General features: G+C 40.8%; 1 protein-coding gene across 20 annotated transcripts in view; it reads left to right on the top strand.

Annotated features, from left to right (window-relative positions):
• Positions 1-19,089, top strand: part of BAZ2B (bromodomain adjacent to zinc finger domain 2B) — a 190,491-nt gene that overhangs the window by 1,424 nt on the left and 169,978 nt on the right. The window contains exon 1 of one of the 20 annotated variants that reach the window (XM_077936447.1): positions 1,704-1,826. The exons of the other annotated variants lie outside the window; for them this stretch is intronic. The gene's annotated coding sequence lies outside the window, so the exon portion shown is untranslated. Of the gene's footprint in view, positions 1-1,703; positions 1,827-19,089 lie in introns of those variants that run through there. 20 annotated transcript variants of the gene reach the window in all.

Raw genomic sequence — 19,089 nt, 5'->3', positions numbered from 1 at the left:
TCGCTCCTTTCATTTCTCCACCCTCTTATTTGCCTCCCTGTTTTTATTTTTATTTTTAAAAATGTGCCACTGCCCCAAACTCCGCTTTTTTTATTTGGGAAAAGCGCGGAGGGAAGCAGGGCGAGGAAGCCAAAGGGGGACCCTCGCCTGGGCTCCTCTCGGCGCTTTGCTGCTTTCTTTTCCCTCCCTCTCTCTTCCTCGTCCCCCTTTCTCTTTTGTGTGTGTTGCTTCCTTATAAAGCCAGAGAAGCAGCTGCAGCCCTTGGCCGAGTTGTTGAAATTTATCCCTTTGTGTATATTACAATATCCTCCATTTTTCTGCCCTCTAAACAACAAGCCTTTCGCCATCTTGGGCATTAAAAAAAAAAAAAAGATTCCAAGTCTTGTGTATGTATGTATATGTGTATGTGTCTCCCTCTTTGAAAAGGGTGAAATCCTTCACGTCCTGTTGGATAAGGCACAAAGTTTAGGGAATCTAACAGGGTACAGACGGTGACGTCATGTGAAGTTTTTAAAGGGACCCCACCTCCAGCGGGGTGTGTGTGTGTGTGTGTGTGTATGTTTGTGTTTGTTGCTTCTCTAAAGGTTTCTGGTCGAACAAGTTTTAAGCTGTATTGAAGAGGGAGTGTCTAATTTTAGTTTATTAAAACGTGCAGGAGGGATTGGCATGAGAGGACTAGCCTGTGTATTTTTGCTTAACAGGTGGAGAAATATCTGAATTTATATATATTGTAGGCTTTAATTTCTTTCACAGTTTGACCTTTCACTTGTTCACATGCAAAAAAATTCTTTTAACTGCCAGGGCATGTCATGTTATTATTATTATTTTTTAAAAAACATATATGTTATGGTAGTTCACTGATGGATAAATATTAAATTGCTTTGCAAGTGACTCTCTATCATTGCTAAACGCAAGAGATGATGACATTCCTTTTAGAAACCTTGCCTCCATAGCTGATGGCAAAGAGAGTAGCAAACTCTTTCCTGTAACCCCAAAATAAATTCCAAAAATTGTAGGTCTTTTTCATTTTATTTTAACCTGCACACTCTTTGTGAATTTAGAAAATTCTGGAGGGACAGGACCTGTAGATACTGCCTGCGCTGTAGATAGTGTCCCACATGCTGTTGTCTGGGGCTTTCAAAATGCAGTTAGTATGCTAAGTTCCAAATTACTAACTAGAAAAAAAAATCAAATTACCTCTGCCTATAAGCTCTTATTGTCTCCAGTTTTGAATAGAGAAGCAACAAAAAGATACTCTTTTGATTTTATAAAAAAAGTTATCTTGATCACAGGGCAAAACTTAATGAAACTCTGAATAGTGCATAAATAATTGGATATTTGAACAGAATTCTACTTTTCCATTCTGCCTCCTGTATTTGTTTTGTTTTTCTTTCCACCTATTTACAGTTGCACTAACAACATGAAACTCCCTGTGTTTAATTTGCATTCCCTTTGTCTTCATAGTGGGGGGGGGGGCACACCATTGATTACAATTAGCATGGAAACTAATATGAACATTTTTAGAACATCAAGATGTTCCTTTCTTCAGTACACTAAAAACTGAATGACAGATTTAGCATATTTTTATGCTTGAGTAGGAAATGTGCCTTCATGTTTACAAAAGTAAACAATTTACCTTAGTGTGTTATTTTCATTTTCTTTTTTTAAAAAAGGAGCCACTTTAGAAAGCCTTGCTGAATTGAAAGGCTGCCAGTTATGTGAATCTTAGATGGAAGAAAATGTTGAAATAGTTAAAAGCACATAGAACAGATGGCTTTAAATTATACATGCAACAAAGGCCTGGAAGATTTGGCAGATTATAAACGGTGAGCAACAGAAGATAAGCAGTTTAAGAAAATGGTAGTTAAGTACATTTGATACCCACACCTATTGTAAACTGTGCACATTTTAGTCACAATGCCGCATAATCAATATAGCATGAAATATCACAAAAACCGTAGTGTAGCTGAAAGCATTTTCTGTATTGGATGTGTGTGGTGGGGGTGGGAAGCTTAAATATTTAAGAGGTATGTTTCAGATTTAAGATTATTTCATACAATGTAAGTCTAATCTGGCAAGGAAGAAGCTTTTTTAAATGTCTTGCATCTTGCTGATTTTGAAATAATAGCATCTGAAATAAGATACATGCATGTGGTTTTGTGAATCTAAGTGGTGGTGGGGGGCTTAAGGATTTTGGAAATCTGAATATTTTTTATTGTTGTAATTTTTGTTCAATTGATAAATATATCTGTGAACAGTATTTCTCTTGGACCACAGGGTTATAATACTAATATTTATCTATTATCGAAATCAAATAAATATCTGAACTGCTTGCATGTGTATATTTCAAGAAAGTGATGTTAACTTTTAAAGTTCAGGCTTAGTATAATAGTTTGTATTGTGAAATGGTTAAAATCAGTGTTTGCTAATATTGCGTGTATGTGTGTTTGTGTTTCTGTCTATATGTGTCTGATAGAGAGAAAAAGAGAAATGTGAATAATAGTTGGGGAACATAGTTGGAGTTAAAAGGATATTTATACATAAACAAAATAGTGTACCTTCTAGTTGTCTATAGTAAGATAAGACCTGCCACACAAATTGATAGTTTGCGAGTCTTCCCCCCCTTTCCTTTCCTTGCAAGACACTTATTAAACATTCAAATAAAAGGGTAATGAAAGCCTTGGATTTCTGGTTGCCTTTACCCTTTTTTCATTTCTTTGTTTGCATGTTTATTATAGAACTGCAGTGTAAAGGAGCAGATGTTTTGCCAAACATCCTGATGTGTTGCTTTTTCTTAGGGGAGTGCGTAACTGTTCCTTCTGATGCATCGACTTGACAGCTGGTTGATTTCATGGAGCTGCTAAGAAGCCATTAGTGGTGTCATTGAATTGAAACAGAACAGTCACTCCCAGCTTGAACTGCAATTGTTAATGTCTTTGTTGCTACTTTTGTGTTCCTACACAAGATGCAGAATACCACAGTTGCAGGAAAGTTCATGCTTTCTTTCTGATCTTCCTAAATGAGTGAAACGATGTGCTGGTGTTTGATTGCATCTAGATTCTAAATATTAGCCTAGATCAAGAACTAGAATGACTAGGATTTGTTCCCAGGAGATTTCAGAAATAAAAAAAATAAAATTTATGACAAATAATGTAATAGGGTCAAAGCATCCTTAGAATCAGTGCCATGCTCCTTCTCAGCCAGTAGTTTGTTGTTAAAATAGGCCCCTTCTCGTGCTGCTCTTTATTTTCAAGGGTGAATTCCAGCTTTAAAAGTAATTATCACAACCCAGCACACACTTATAGATCTTGCATGTGGTAGGCTGTGTCTTGATCCAGTGTGATCTCGATCTATAGAGATTTTTGGTTTTCAAAACTGGAATAGGGGTTGAATGATGTTTAACTTTATTCAAGCAAGTTGTGCATTTGAAGCCACTCAAGTTGATTTTGGTGAGGAGCAGAAGCAACAGAACGGAGTGTTTATAAAATGTTGCTGAGGCCCCCAAATTTTACTTACCATGGGGACACATTTCTGTTGAACAGTTTTCGGCAGTGGGCTGTGACCTTTTAAAATAAAATAAAATAATAAATAAAAGTGCTAGAATCGGCAATAAAACTGCTGACAAAGTTAATAAGACAGAATTATGTATTCACATTGGAAAGCTGGTTGAAAATTGATCTGCATATGAGTATGTGCTTGGATGAATTCAAGGGGAGAACATTTCTACAAGACAGAGAGTTGAGAAAACTGTTTCATGTGCTATTTTTATAAGTTTGGGGGGGGGAAGTTGAGTGAACTATAGTAATAATAATAAACATCAAAATGCATAGCATTTACAGCATGTTTCAAGTGTTCAAAGCACTCCACTCTACATTATCTCAGTAACAATTAACAATAGGCATGTAAGGGAAGCAAGTCCCCATATTTCAGTTGGAGGCTTGAGGCTAAGAGAATAAAGACTTGCCTGAGGTAATCTAATGAATTCGTAACCCAGGTGAGGCTCAAATAAGGACCTTCCAATTCCCTCTGTACAATGCTTAGTAAACTCATTGGGGCATAAATGGCATTGAACTCTGTGAGATTGGTTTCCAAGGGACCATAGTTCAGTGGTCCACAGAAGGTTCATGGGACCACAGAAGGTCCCATGCTCAACTCCTGGTGTCTCCAGTTGAAAGGCTCAAGGAGCAGATGATGTGCAAGGCCCTGAGACTCTGGTGAATCACTGGCAATCAGAGGCAAAGCTAGGCTAGTTGGCCAAATAGTCTGAGATAGTATAAGGCATCTTCTTGTATATTATTAATGTAACATGCATGGGAATCTGTAGTATGCCACAACGCCACACCTGCTGGATAGATAATTCTGTCAGATTGATCTTTTCTACTTAAATTTTATTTTCATAAAAGTTTGGGATGGTGCTTTGATTCATATGTACTATTTTCTTTCTTAAGGTCTTCTTCCTTAGGGTTCTGACATGGATGTGTTTCAGCCACTCCATTCTAATCATCTTCTGCCTCCCTGTATGCTGAATTGATACTTTAAAATTTTATTAAATTTCCATATTGTCCTTCATCTGAGGATCGCAGCATATAAAAACACAAAAATACACACCATAGTAACAAACAAGAACAATACCCACCCCACAGCTTAAAAGGCCTTAGATTGTTTAATAAAAAATATGGAACGCTTCATGAATTTGTATGTCATGAATAACATAAGACATAATAGCTGGTTAGCTCATCTAAAAATAAACCTTTTTGTAATAGTTAATATATTAACTGCCACTTCTGTTCATGCACTTATAAACCATTTTTCGGTAAAAATTACAATTAAAAGCACCACAGAATTACACAGTGGCTTGGTTTGCATATAATGGGAAGCTGAAGTTAATGGCTTACTGGGAAGGAGCAAACATGCTGGTGCATGCTGCTCAGATTATGTCTGCCACTCCCATTTCCCCTTTGCCACACCAGGAGGAAACAGACCAGAGTGCTGGCTTAATGTTACTTGGGAAACAACTCCTGTGAGTTGTTTTAAGAGAAACCATCTATGAGCTCTGGTTTGCACGTAGTACAAGCCAGTGCTCTGGTTTGTTTTTTCCTGGAGTGGGAAAGAGAAAAGGGAGAGGGCGTGATTTGAGCTTCCTGTGCCAGATTATTCCTGGTAAACCATAGTTTGTTTAACTTTGGCTTACTGTTACGTGCAACCCAGGCCAGTTTTATATGAGTAGACAGTAAAATAGCATTTAAGATGAATAGTTTCCTGAAAAGGAAAATAAATTTCTGTGATGTGCTCAAGGTTTTTTGTTTTACATGTTAGGCCTGTAGTTTTCACTGATACAGTTGTAAGATCGAGATCAAATTATCCTTTAAAATAACACTGTCCTATCCATTCTTCCTTATTGTGTTCATATTGTTGCAAGTGTGACTGTGTGTGCACAATGTGGAACAAATGAAATAATATTTTCCTCCATCTGCTTCTGTGCATTCAGCAGCCCTTCCATGTTGGTCTAATTGGCCCTTTCCATTAGTTTCCTACATATAGATACAAAACAGGGTAACCAGATGCATACTGTTTTGTTTTGTTTTTTTATAAAATATAGGGCTACTATTCAGCACAAAGTTAAGCAAGTGTAAATGGAGGACAGTCCTAAGCATTCTTACTCTAAGCTTAACTTGCTGTGTATTAAATATGTTTAGACCTTAAGTGAACAGAAGTCTTCCTTTTTGAAATTTGACATTCTGTTTTTTTAATTTGCTGGGGTACTATTAGGAAGGAGTGTTCTCTGAAATCACTTCCAGCTTTAAAACATCTACAGTTCAGTCCTATGCATGTTTTCTTATTATTAACTTTCACGGCCCTTACTTCTAGGTAAGCGTTGATGTACAGCAGTCATAGGATTGTAATCTTGTTCTGCTTAAAATCTGGCGTATTTTGTTACAGAGGAAGCTTTCTTTTAATATACAGTCCTTTCCAAAACCTACCTCTATAAACATGTCAGTATTGATCTTTCTTTTATTTCTTTTAGCATCATAATGTAGTAAAGGTAATACAAGAAGCCATAAGTTAATTTCTGAAATTTCTACTCATGAAGATAATTGAAAATAACCCAAATGGATTCAGTACAGTTCCTTATTAGCAGTCACTGGGCCTCTTAGTCTTGGTAGGATCAGAGTAGTGATGGATCTGCAATTATATCTGCTGTGTCCATATTCCTTTAAAATTTTAAGATGGAAGAAAAGGAACATTCATAGATGGCTGTAAACTTTAAAAGATTACCACTCAGTTGGAGATTTTTCATATGGCCATATTTTGGGTGACCATCATTCAATGGTGATTAGAAGACAGGTTGAGATAAATATACCTATTGAGATTTAATGGTTTGATTGCTGAATATCTAGATAGAGGTGTATAACATTAAAAGTAAAACTTCTACATCCACGCTTCTTTTCTAAATGTTTCATAAGGAGGTTGTCTCTTTATATACAATGGAGCACATTCCCCCTTAATATGTGAAAATGGGGATTCAAATAAACGGAGACTCAGAATGCATGGCTTTTTAAATAAAAAAACACAAGCTGTTATGCTGGTGGTGGAGAAATGGTTGCACTGAGATATGTGTGCATTTACTAAGGATAACATTTGTATTTGTAAGAAAATATTCAGAAAGGCTATTACAGCTGCAGTGTTCGAACAAATATGTGCTGTAAGCAAAACGTGCTTAATTCTTTTCCTCTGACGGGAAATTCAGCTTGAAGATAATTATTGCATTGGTCCAATGGATGTGCAGAGACATAATTGTGTGTTTTTAACCCTGTTTTTCTGTTCTTACACTTTTCCACAAGCATGCACTCATTAATCAAAGACGCTGCACTCCTGCTGAGGGCGGAGAGGTTCATCAAATTGGCAGCCGGTTTGGTGCAAAGAACGGTGTACTGAAGCTCTTAACGCGCTGGGACATAAATAAATCTAAGGTCTTTGTATGCAAACCCTGGAGGTTAATACTGCATAATTCAATGTCCTGTCTTTGTTTTTATGATTGATGTTTTTAAATGTTTGAAGCTTGATGCAAGTCTTCTACTAGGTCAGGGCTGACAATCTGATTGGCTGATGCCAAAAAAGAAAAAAGGGGAAAAAAGCATTAGGCTGGCAAGGGGACTTTGAGTACGCTGCAGAGATTTTGATTCCCCCCTCCCTCCTCCTGGAAGATCATTGTCATATTGCCCGAGCTGTTATAGGAATGTTTCAGTGATTGACAACCCCTGCTGTGATAATGGACCTAGTGCATGAAATGCCAATAGTTTGGCCCTATTTGTTCTGAAGCTTACTGCTATTTGTATCCTTAACAGAGCTAACATGTAGAACAAGGAAAAACTACTGGGATTTCTCTGTAGAAATAGTGCTGGGATTTGGTTTTAACATGAATTGGTTGCATATTCATAATTTAAGAACAGCTGGTTACAGGCAGCGCACAGTCATTTGCAAGCTATTATAGATGGTTCGACTCGCACATGGAACCCGGTCTTGAGCTCAACTCCCCCACCCCACTTATTGATCAACTTGCATTTAAAATCTGGTCACTGCTGTCAAGGAGGCCTTTCATTTCAGCTGTGCTTGCAACATACAAGAGGTTCCATTTTAAAATATTTAATTTTAACTAAATGCTGAAGAAAATGATAAAGTGCAGGCTTTGAAGAAACAAACTGCATGGATCAGTAGTGACACAAATCTTAAATGCAAAAAGGCCTGTTTATTGGAAACACGTTTCTGCAACCTTCTGAGTCCTTTGATTGCTTATGTGGTTAAGAGCAAGGAATCTGCTGGATTTAGTCAAGGTTACACACTTGACTCCACGGCTCTTAAAATACAGTGCAGCGCTTATGCCACACACACAGATTTTGCTTGTGTTTTGTGTGCATGTGCACATGTGTAAATGAAATGCAGAGAGGTGCTAGCTAAGAGCAGGAACAGGCAGATTTCAGGCTTCTCAGGTCTACTTCACTTTCTACTAGAACCCCAAATCTACCAGTCAGAGCCTGCTGCAAAATACATACAATTAGAATTGAAGAACAGGGTACCTCTGAATACATTCTGAACCTGAGAATTTGTTTTCAGTGCCGGAACTAAATGCATTGCAAAGTCTGCTCCTGATTAGCTTTATTCATATTCGCAGCCTAATTTAGGTAGAAAACGTCATTTTGTTATTGGTGGTGTTAAAAAAAAATGGAAGTCAGAAAACCAGCAATGGACGTGGGGTGGGGTGGTGGCGATCATAGGAGCTCTGGTGCGTTGCTGCTGCTTACTAGGAAGTAGGGGGAGAGGTTGGTGCAATGCAAAAGCACAGCGGCACATTTGCACTGCGCTGACATTACTGCTGCCTCTCCCCTTTTCCCCTACCTCCTGGTAAGCAGCAGTGATGCAACCAACCAAATGACAGCTGAGAACTCCCACTGTACCACATTGTCTGCTGCCGCAGACACCCTTGCTGATCTACTGCAAATCACCAAGTGATCAACCACTTGGACCCAGTCTATGTTTTGCCCACCCCTACTAGGCCTTCCATGATTAAACCAATACACTAGTTGAACTTTAGTTGTATCCTTATAATTAGTTTGAATATTGTAGCCTGGGGTTTTATTTGCTTTTAAGGAATTCAAAATGGTACTCGTGTACATTTTATTTTAACCTCTTTTGGGTGAAATTCCTCATTACTCAAGTTAACTGTGTGTGTCATTCCCCACTCCCTACATAAGTGTGACCCTAGCTAAAAAAGCATTCCGGTTTATCTGGTATTCTGATTATGCAATTGTTGGTTCTTCCTAGGTCAGATGATAAGCGGCACTTGTGGGGTAGCCTGCCATGGTAAATGGGAAAGTCTTGATTACAGATGCAAATTTACAGTCAGGACTTAAACCATGGGTCTGATTTGTTTCAGCAGGATTTATGTTTAGGGTAGCATCCTTTCAGTGCAGAGTACAATGCACATTTTGGATCTTTAATTTGACAGTTTGATGTAACTTTGGGGGAAGGACCTACTTTCTTGAAGCATGGAAAAAAGGCCTTTCATACTGAGCATCTCTTTGTGAAATAATGAGCACAAGTGATATCCTTTTATCTCGTAGACTTGGGTCCAGAGTGAGGTGGGTAGGAGCATCAGTAATATGACATAGTACACAGTAGAATGAAAATCCTGTACAATACATTCAATGCCAGCAACAGTTATCTTGCCAAGTATGCTTAGTGTGTTTAGGAATCTATATAAAGAGCCGGCAGTAAAGCAATAAATATCATTTGCTGCTGGTTGAAAGTGGAGTTCCACATAGGCCAGTATTGCTGGCTCTGATCTGACAACTGTGTTTGTTGCAGTGTGCATTCTCTCAGTTTTGCAGGAATTCATGTCTCTGCAGATTCTCTTCAAACTTTGTGAAGCATATTTCAGGAGAGGAGGAAGTTAAGTTTTAATCCAGTTGAGCAACGGACTCCAGTTCTCAGGAAGTGTCTGTGCATTTTTGCTGATATGCTTAGGTGTTTTATAGGACAGTCAGGCGTTCTCAGTGCAATCCTAAACATGTCGCCTCAGAAGTAAGCCCTATCGAGTCCAATGGTAGCTACTGTTAGACGAGTGGGTGTAGAACGTGCAGCCTAAATTGCCAGCTGAGCACTTACATATTCATTATGCATAAAAGCATTTTGCAACCTTGTCTGGTTTTCAAGAGCAGCTTTGTATAATGTTGCACAATTTCCTATTCTGGGTCACATTACCAATAATGACCTGAAGTTCTCTCTTCTGCCTTACCCATACAAGTGGCTGCCAGTCACTCCTGGGGGGTGGGGGTGGGGACAAAACTTAGCCCTGCCCTTTGACTCACTGTTGCAGTTAGAGGAAGGGCCAAAAACACAAGTGTTCAGAGATCAGTAACCAGAGCTCACACTGCTTTGGAGCTGTAAAGTGTCCATGGCCTCTGTTTTTAAACCACTGGTAGGTGGGGTGTTTTAACTCTTTCCCAAATTAAGTTGTCTTACATATACAGAGCCTACTATACAGTGGTACCTTGCAAGATGAATGCCTCGCAAGACAAAAAAATCGCTAGACGAAAGGGTTTTTTGTTTTTTGAGCTGCTTCGCAAGACGATTTTCCCTATGGGCTTGCTTCGCAAGATGGAAACGTCTTGCAAGTTTGTTTCCTTTTTCTTAACACCGTTAATACAGTTGCGACTTGACTTCGAGGAGCAACTCATAGAACACGGTGTGGTAGCCTTTTTTGAGGTTTTTAAAGACTTTGGTGATTTTTGAAGCTTTTCCAAAACTTTCCCGACACCGTGCTTCGCAAGACGAAAAAAATCGCAAGACGACAAAACTCGTGAAACGAATTAATTTCGTCTTGCGAGGCACCACTGTATATGGAGCGACTATGCAAGGAGAAAGGCTCCTTTCTCCCCACCCTTTAGTTCTGATCAAATTTGGAAGCGATGGGAGTGAAACAACAACAACAACAACAACCAAGGCTGTGCGCACACTCCCATTTGCTCTGTATTCACTGTGCTTTCACTGCTGGTTTGGGAAGTAACATGACGTTATCAGCAGTCCAACAGCTTGACCTCACCCCCAAAGGCACACTCCTCCATGGTCCCCCGAGACAGACGGATGCGTTCTGATGTACTTTCTCCTCAAACCAACTTTGATCTGAAATGAGAAAAAGAACAACCTAGCTTTGTTTTAACTCAGTAATGTGGGCACTGCTTAAAACTTGAAAGAGTTGATCTGATCTTCAAATCTGTTTTGCCCCCAAAACATGTCCTTGCCTATTTTAAGCGCCAAGGTGTAATAGCCTTCTGCTTCTGGACCCTGCAGATAGAGTGAGCTAAAAATGTGACACGCGAAATATTGCTTGTTCTAAGAGGATATTCACAGAACCACAGCAGGAAGCTTCACACTGGGGATAGCATAAACCATGTGCTATACAGTATGTGATTGTGTGGTTAGTTTCTAAATGCTCTCCTCTTTGGAGCTGCCATTTTATTTACTCAAGGTGGGTTATGCCTACTAATAATGCTTACCTTATGTTTGCAAAAGTTAAATTGCCAGATGTGAATAGCAGGTGCCAGTTACCATGAATCATTTCTTGGGAAAAATTCATTGATTCACTAACATGATCTCTAAATCTAAAAACATCTGCTAGAAGATCTTCATGTATCACTGATCTAAAATTTCAAGCATAATGTTTGGGACTTTACTACAGTGTGCACTCCATCCTACTTTTAGGAGTAGACCTTAACTTTGTAGTCTACGGTCCAGTTAAGTTAGAGAACGTCAATTTTTATTTACTTTCATATCATGTATGTCATCATGGAACACACTCTGGCTTAAACAGATATATGCATTTATAGAGATGTACAAAAGCATGGATTCTACATTTCCTGGAATGTATTCTGAGTACCATGCAGGCTTGAGAGAATCCCTGTTATTCTCTTTGCTTTTCCAGTAAATGTCTTCAATTCAGGTGAAAAGACAAGTCAATTTTAAGCTAATTCAGCTGTGCACATATAGCTTTGCTTTGGTGTATGCTGAATATATTGGAAAGTGAGAGCAAATGAGGGACAGTGTATACACAAATGCTTGTCAGTCCCTCAGATCAGTCCTGGTTTGATCTGGTGGAAAACTTGCAGCACAGTCTGGAGGAAGATTGCTCCCAGGTCCTGTGAATCAGCTGTGCTGTATTATTTTCAATGTGTTCTTAATAGCAGGCACTGTAACTCTCCAACGGTTTGGCTTCACCCCCGAAGGCACACTCTTCCATTGTCTCCTGAGACAGACAGATGCCAACCAGTCTTAATAAATCCTCTCTTATGTCTATTTCCCAGCACGCTCGGCCCTTTTCTTTTCAAACAGGGGCTGAAACATATCTCCTAGCAGAGACCAACTGTGGGCCGATTCTCCCTGAAAGATGATAGAAGCTATGTAATATGTTTGATATATGAATACATTGTGATCTGAAGGCTGCATTCTGTTACTCAGCCTTTACACTAAACATGTTGGACATTGTCCTGCTCTAATATGTGTAGATTTGATTACTGGTAAGTTTTCTCAGACGTCAGTAATCTTAAATAGGAGGAGATCCTAGACAGGGACAGGTTTTGTTTAATGACTGTATATACCAGTGGAATTGTTGCATTACTGGATGACATAATGTACCAGATAGCATTATGCTAAAATTATTCATAGAATAATTTTTATGGGGCAAAGAAACAAGGCATAAGTATAAGCTATGAATTCTCCCCAGTTTTGCTGATCAGCTGATTTACAATACAAGGAGCAGGTACATGTCTCTGGGCAGTTTCACTTGGTGTGTATTAAACTGCAGGCATAGCCAATTCTGTGCTATCCACATGTCATTGGATGTGTCAGTCAGCATGGCCAATGGTCAGGGATGATAGGAGCTGTAGTCCCAAGAATATCTGGTGGACACAACATTGGCCATTCCTTTAAGAAGAGAAGCTACAAAGTAGGGTGTTATTAAATTAGTGACTCTGGGCAAGCTGTTTGCACACTTAATCAGAATGTATAGAGGGGGGAAAATATTGGATTTGCAATTCAGATTAGGAAAGCAAAGCAAAGTGCCAATCCTAAACATACTTACTCCTACTGAATAGTGAGGGCAACACATGCATAGGATTGTACATTAATGAGTCTTAAGAATTAAACTTGCGATGTTTTCTCCCATTGGACCGCTTTGGGAGTTATACCAGTGGTCAGGAAATAAATGAAAAAATGACATCAGAACTGAACATTCATGTGGATTTCCAAGAAAATATCAACGGCCAGATTCTGTTGGCTTCTGCTGATGTAGATTTGTGTAGCTTTAAGCCTCTACATCAGTGTTTCCCAAATTGGGTCTCCTGTTGTTTTTGGACTACATTGTAGACACCTTGGGAGTTTCATATATAATGGTCTTATTATAATGGTTATTCTGTTTTAAGATTGTACCTGAGGATGTAGCTATATTCTGAGAGCAGCAGGAGTAGAATCAAGGGCTATATGGATTTTAAAATTTCTAGGTGATTGTATTGACTGATAGGGTAGCCAATATGGTTCACTCCAGGTGTTGTTGGACTCCAACTCGCATTAGCCCTAACCAGCATGCCTATGAGCGGCTCACAGTGCAACATTTTCACAGAGCCGTGTTGGCTACACTTGATTCTGCCATGCATGGAAAGATTGAAGTAAAGGTTGAAATTTCTGAATGCATATACAGTCATACCTCGGGTTGCAATCACTGCAGGTTGCGTGTTTTCGGATTACGGACGTGCCAAACCTGGAAGTACCGGAACGGGTTACTTCTGGGTTTCGGCGCTCGCACATGCGCAAAAGCACAAAATCACGCTTTGCACATGCGCAAAAGCGCCGAATTGCGACCCGCACGTGCACAGATGGGGCGCTACAAATTGCGAACATGCCTTCCACACGGATCACGTTCGCAACCTGAGCGTCCACTGTACTTTTTTTAGTAGCATTAATGCCTTGACACCTGGGCATTTTCTATTCCTAATAGGGTGGGAGATACAGCACTCAACATTTTCAAGCCTGACGAATGGAAAAAAAAGGACAGTTTTTCTTTTAATCTATAAAATGAGCTCTTTTTAAAAGAAATCACAAGAAGTTCTTTAAAAACATTTGCTGTCAACTTTCAAACAGCTGCCTATTGATCTTCAAAAGTTCATGAGTTTGAGAACTGCAGCTAGAAAGTACAGCATGTTTGTTCAGCAATATTTGTTCAGTAATGTTTCTGGAGCAACAGCAGTGTAGATTTCAGAGATTACTTCTCATTTGCCAGCCTACCAAGAGCTTATTGTTTCTGTATATCATCGCCTTGAGTCCCAGGTTGGGCTGCTTGTGTAGGGTGCTAGTGTACAGAGACAATCTGAACAATGCCTCAATCATTCCTAGCTCAGTCCACCTCTCATAAAAGGGGGAAACCTGAAATTAATGTTGGCATCTTTTCTGTAATGTATGGGCAGTACAGTTGCCAGATTTAAACATAGATATTATGGGTGGGATTCAACTAACGAGTCCCTTCAGCAGAAGCCCTGCACAAGGACTTACACGTTTGCAGTGAGGCTTCTCCTGCTCTCCACCCCCTGTGTGCCCCCCCAAAATAGGATGGCAAGGGGTGGGAAGAACTCCTGGAACAGTGTGTGGCAGGAAGAGAGGGGGTTTCTTCCATCTGGCAAGCCGAACTTGCTTGCCCTGACAGAATGACCACCTTAGTGCTACCTTGAATCTTTCCCTGTGCAAGTCTCTCTTGCAATTCTAATAGAGTGAAACAGCCACAGCTTATTTTGCCCTGTTCTTCTGGTCCTTTCAGCCTCATTATTACCTCCTTTGAAGCAAAAGAAAAGTCCTCCTGGAAGGGTGAATGAGCAAAGGGACCAGTGGAGCCTTGTTGTGGAAGAAACCACACCTGTGCCCACCCTTATTTTTTTGCTGCTGCAGACTTTTTTGCTGCAGGAGTCAAGTATTATCTCCAGGCTTGATGTCAACCCGCCAAACTTTACGTGAAATTTTTGTGTGGTAAGGTTTTGAGAGATGAAACGTAAGGTTTACTCCCCATGTCGGAGGAAGACTTCTTCCGCAGTGCCTGGAGGCGGTTGGAGTGCCTGGAGGCGGTTGGAGGATGGATGGCGGCTAATGGATTGAAGTTGAATCCTGACAAGGCAGAAGTACTGTTTTTGGGGGACAGGGGGCGGGCTGGTGTGGAGGACTCCCTGGTCCTGAATAGGGTAACTGTGCCCCTGAATGACCAGGTGTGCAGCCTGGGAGTCATTTTGGACTCACAGCTGTCCATGGAGGCGCAGGTCAATTCTGTATCCAGGGCAGCTGTCTACCAACTCCACCTGGTATGCAGGCTGAGACCCTACCTGCCCGCGGACTGTCTCGCCAGAGTTGTGCATGCTCTAGTTATCTTCCGCTTGGACTACTGCAATGCGCTCTACGTGGGGCTACCTTTGAAGGTGACTCGGAAACTACAACTAATCCAGAATGCGGCAGCTAGACTGGTGACTGGGGGCGGCCGCCGAGACCACATAACACCGGTCTTGAAAGACCTACATTGGCTCCCAGTACGTTTCCGAGTACAATTCAAAGTGCTGGTGTTGACCTTTAAAGCCCTAAACAGCCTCGGCCCAGTATACCTGAAGGAGCGTCTCCACCCCCATCGTTCTGCCCGGATGCTGAGGTCCAGCACCGAGGGCCTTTTGGTGGTTCCCTCATTGCGAGAAGCAAAGCTACAGGGAACCAGGCAGAGGGCCTTCTCGGTAGTGGCACCCGCCCTGTGGAACGCCCTCCCATCAGATGTCAAAGCGATAAACAACTTCCTGACATTCAGAAGACATCTTAAGGCAGCCCTGTTCAGGGAAGTTTTTAATGTGTGATATTTTAGTGTATTTTTGGTTTCTGTGGAAGCCGCCCAGAGTGGCTGGGGAAACCCAGCCAGATGGGCGGGGTACAAATAATAAATAATAATTATTATTATTATTATTATTATTATTCCGCAGGAGGAAAGACCCAGTTCCATATCTGAGGTCAAGTTGGAAGGATAACAGAATTGTATGTGTTTCCTCATGGTAAAGCAGGAGCCCATTATTTCATAGTACACTTTCCTTCCAGTCCTAAAATCATAGATATTTCAGAGCAAGTGCCACTGACTTCAGTGCATTTTATGTCCATATCATCCTGCTTAGAACTGGAAACTGCACGCGCTGTTCTACTGAGTCATTCACTTAGGTTAGCTGGCTTAAGATCAGAGAGGGTTTTATTCTATAACACAAAGTTGTTGTTTTTTTGAAAGCTAACGTTTTCTTTCCTCACTAAAACTGTACTTTGTACAATGTTACTTGATGCTACCTTGGTTGCCACGGAAACTGGAAACTGTAATAAAAGTGGAAGCAGGCGTGCAACTGACAGTTTTTTGTCCTGTTTTCCTGTGTTTCTTGTTTCCCTTTTTCCATGGAAACCGAATTCTTACCTTGGAAAAGAAGTTTAAGGCTTGGAAGCGATATGTTTATTTGGCTCTACCTGTTTCAACTTCCAAATGGAAGCTGAGAATGCGGGTTGTTGTTTTTGTGTGTGAGAGTTTCAGGAACCGGCGGTGAGAGAAGAACTTCTAAAGTGGTAGTTTGTCTGGGAGCCTCCTTCAACGCTCCAGGAGTCCAAAAGCTGTCATCTACATAGCGATTTTAAAAATCATGGGGAAGGCAGTCCCTCTAGGAACAAAATATATCTTTGTAGGTTCCTACTGGTTTTTGATAAAAAAAACAAAACAGTGACAGTTAAAATATCACTTAGGACTTTTCTAACCTAGGGTGCTTTCAGACTAGCTCTCTTCTTAAAAATTGACATCATAGGAACCTTCAAAATATCCCAACGCTGTCAGACCATTAGTAATGTATAGTGGGTAGCTGTGCCTCTCCAGGGTCTGAGGCTGGGGCAGCCTCCAACATCACCTGAAACTATCTGTTGTTTTATTTTATTTTATTATTTCCTCCCTTTCCTCCAAATAGCTTAAGGTTGAAAGAGACAGTGAATGACCCAGACTGAGTGAACTTAAATGGCTTAGTGGGGTCTTAGACCTTGGTCTCCGAATCCTACTTCAGCACTCTGACCAGTGCACCTCACTGGGATTTTAGCTGGGATCGAACATAGGTTTTTCTGTATGTGTAGTATGTGATTTAAGGGGTGCGGGTGGCGCTGTGGGTCACAGAGTCTAGGACTTGCCGATCAGAAGGTCGGCGGTTCGAATCCCTGTGAGGGGGTGAGCTCCCGTTGCTCAGTCCCTGCTCCTGCCAACCTAGCAGTTCGAAAGCACGTCAAAGGTGCAAGTAGATTAATAGGTACTGCTCCGGCGGGAAGGTAAACAGTGTTTCCATGAGCTGCTCTGGTTCGCCAGAAGCTGGCCACATGACCCGGAAGCTGTACGCTGGCTCCCTCGGCCAATAAAGTGAGATGAGCGCCACAATCCCAGAGTCGGTCACGACTGGACCTAATGGTCAGGGGTCCCTTTACCCTTTACCTTTATAGTATGTGATTTACCAGCATGGCCCACGGAGCACTGATGCTTGGATTTGAATGTGCCACCTTACAAAGCACTTGCTCAACAACACTGGCTGCCCCACCTAGATGCCCTTCTGCAGCCAGGTAAAGTTAATGAACTATTCTGAGCCTTCCAGACTGTGCTGCTGCCAAGACATTACTTTCTGTTGTTTTTCCACTTTTCAGGTCTGAAACCTTTTCCCCCCAGCTTGCAGTACAATGCAGTGCCAACCTTTCAAGTGCAGACTGGCAAAGTACTATTCACTCACCTAGCATTGAGGAGCGGCATGTGACACATTTAGGGATGGGCTTGGCGAAGCTTTACATTTTGTCTGCATTTCTTGCCGTATGTTTGCTCAGTGTACTGCCACGGTTCTTCTGCAACCACGGGGAATATGCTTGTTCTTCCTCTGTATGCTGCTCTTTTGGGACACATTATTAGGGAAGTTGGAGAATTCTGAGAGAAAACAGGAATGGAAGTTGCTGATGTTTGCTATTCTCTGTTGTTGATTTCGGTCCACAGACAATACGTAATGGTTGACGATCTCTCCAATTGGTATTGCATTTTCTTTGCATTGAAATGAGTGGTGTGGAAAAGTGTAGTTAATTACATAATCAGTTCCGCTGCAGGAGACAGCAAGACTAATTATGGAATGTTTGTCAGAAGCTGAAGTGCAGTGGAACGAAAACAGCGTTGTGTTCAGCGAGCACGAGTTGAAACAGAAATGGTTGCCCCTTTTCATCCATATTTACTACGGATGCATTGTTTTGCCAAATGTACGTCTCCCCAGCTTTGACATGTGGTCAGTGGATGATGATCTCAATCTGCTGCAATATGACTGGGTGTCAGTCCTTCTCCGTGGGTATTACTGATCTTTTCGCGGTACCGTATAATTTTACCAGCATATTAATCATATGCATGCAGCTTGTGCCAAAGCCTTCTCCTTTCCTGCCCATTCCTTAGATTGGTAGGTTAATCCTGGCATGTGTCTGCAATCAAGATACAGCACACGCATGGGCAAGTTCAGCATTTTCACAATGGAGTTGGCAGACGGAAATACATTACTTTGTGAGGGCTAGGAGATGGTAGAAGCCTAGTAATGCTTTACAGCTGTGAGCTGAAATGGAAGAGGAGTTGCCTGGAGAAATTTCCTTGAACTAGGAAAGTTATTTATTATTCATATTCCTATACTTGTTTTGTTAAATCAAAGGGACTACTTTGAAACATTTTCAGGTGGCTATAAAAACAGCAGTAACTCTAGCATCGTGTGTGAGAGTGAGAGGGTGTAGATGTCCCATATCTAAAGGCTATCATAGTAGTATTTAAATATCTGCATTGCTGGAGCCCAACTTAATCTTATTTTTTAAAACTTAAGACATTTAAAATAGACGTAGTATATTTGCAGACGTTTTTATAGTGTGGGTTTACTATTCTAAGTGTTTGGATTGCAACTAATGACAGCACTGATGTCAGTGCTGGTTGTATGACACAATGGTTTGCATCAGCGTTCCAAAAGTACCTAATGCTGGCCCTCAAGAGTTTCCATTCCCATTCCATGGATGGGAAAGAACGAGTTAGAAGTGAGTGGCAAGGAAAAGATTTCAGCAACCACAATTCCTTCTCTTTAACATTAAAAAAATGTATAACAAGACATAAATGTAGATTTATGTCTTGTTATAGGCTTAGGGCAGTTCACAGTGCGCTTCCAGATAACCTGTTTGCTGATCATCCATTCTGATTTGTTTGCAGGGAGACTGGGTGATATCGTGTCAAAGAAAGTGTTATCCAATTTCCTGTCACTTTCCTTACTGCAAAAGCCCGATCTTTTGGGGAAGCAATATTTATTACGATAAAAACTTTCAAATAATTACACACCCTGAATTTGACAGCATGTTAATACCACCTGAAAATAGTCTGAAAGCACCCACAGTCTTTCCACCAAATGATAACTCTTCTGTCCCCAGTGAGCTCCCAAAATGTAGCAATGGCCACTAACTTGGATAGTT

The sequence above is a fragment of the Podarcis muralis genome, chromosome 1 (genome assembly GCF_964188315.1).
Source record: "Podarcis muralis chromosome 1, rPodMur119.hap1.1, whole genome shotgun sequence".
Lineage (NCBI taxonomy): Eukaryota > Metazoa > Chordata > Lepidosauria > Squamata > Lacertidae > Podarcis > Podarcis muralis.
Note: the sequence above shows the minus strand (reverse complement) of the source record. Positions and strands in the feature narration are given on the sequence as shown.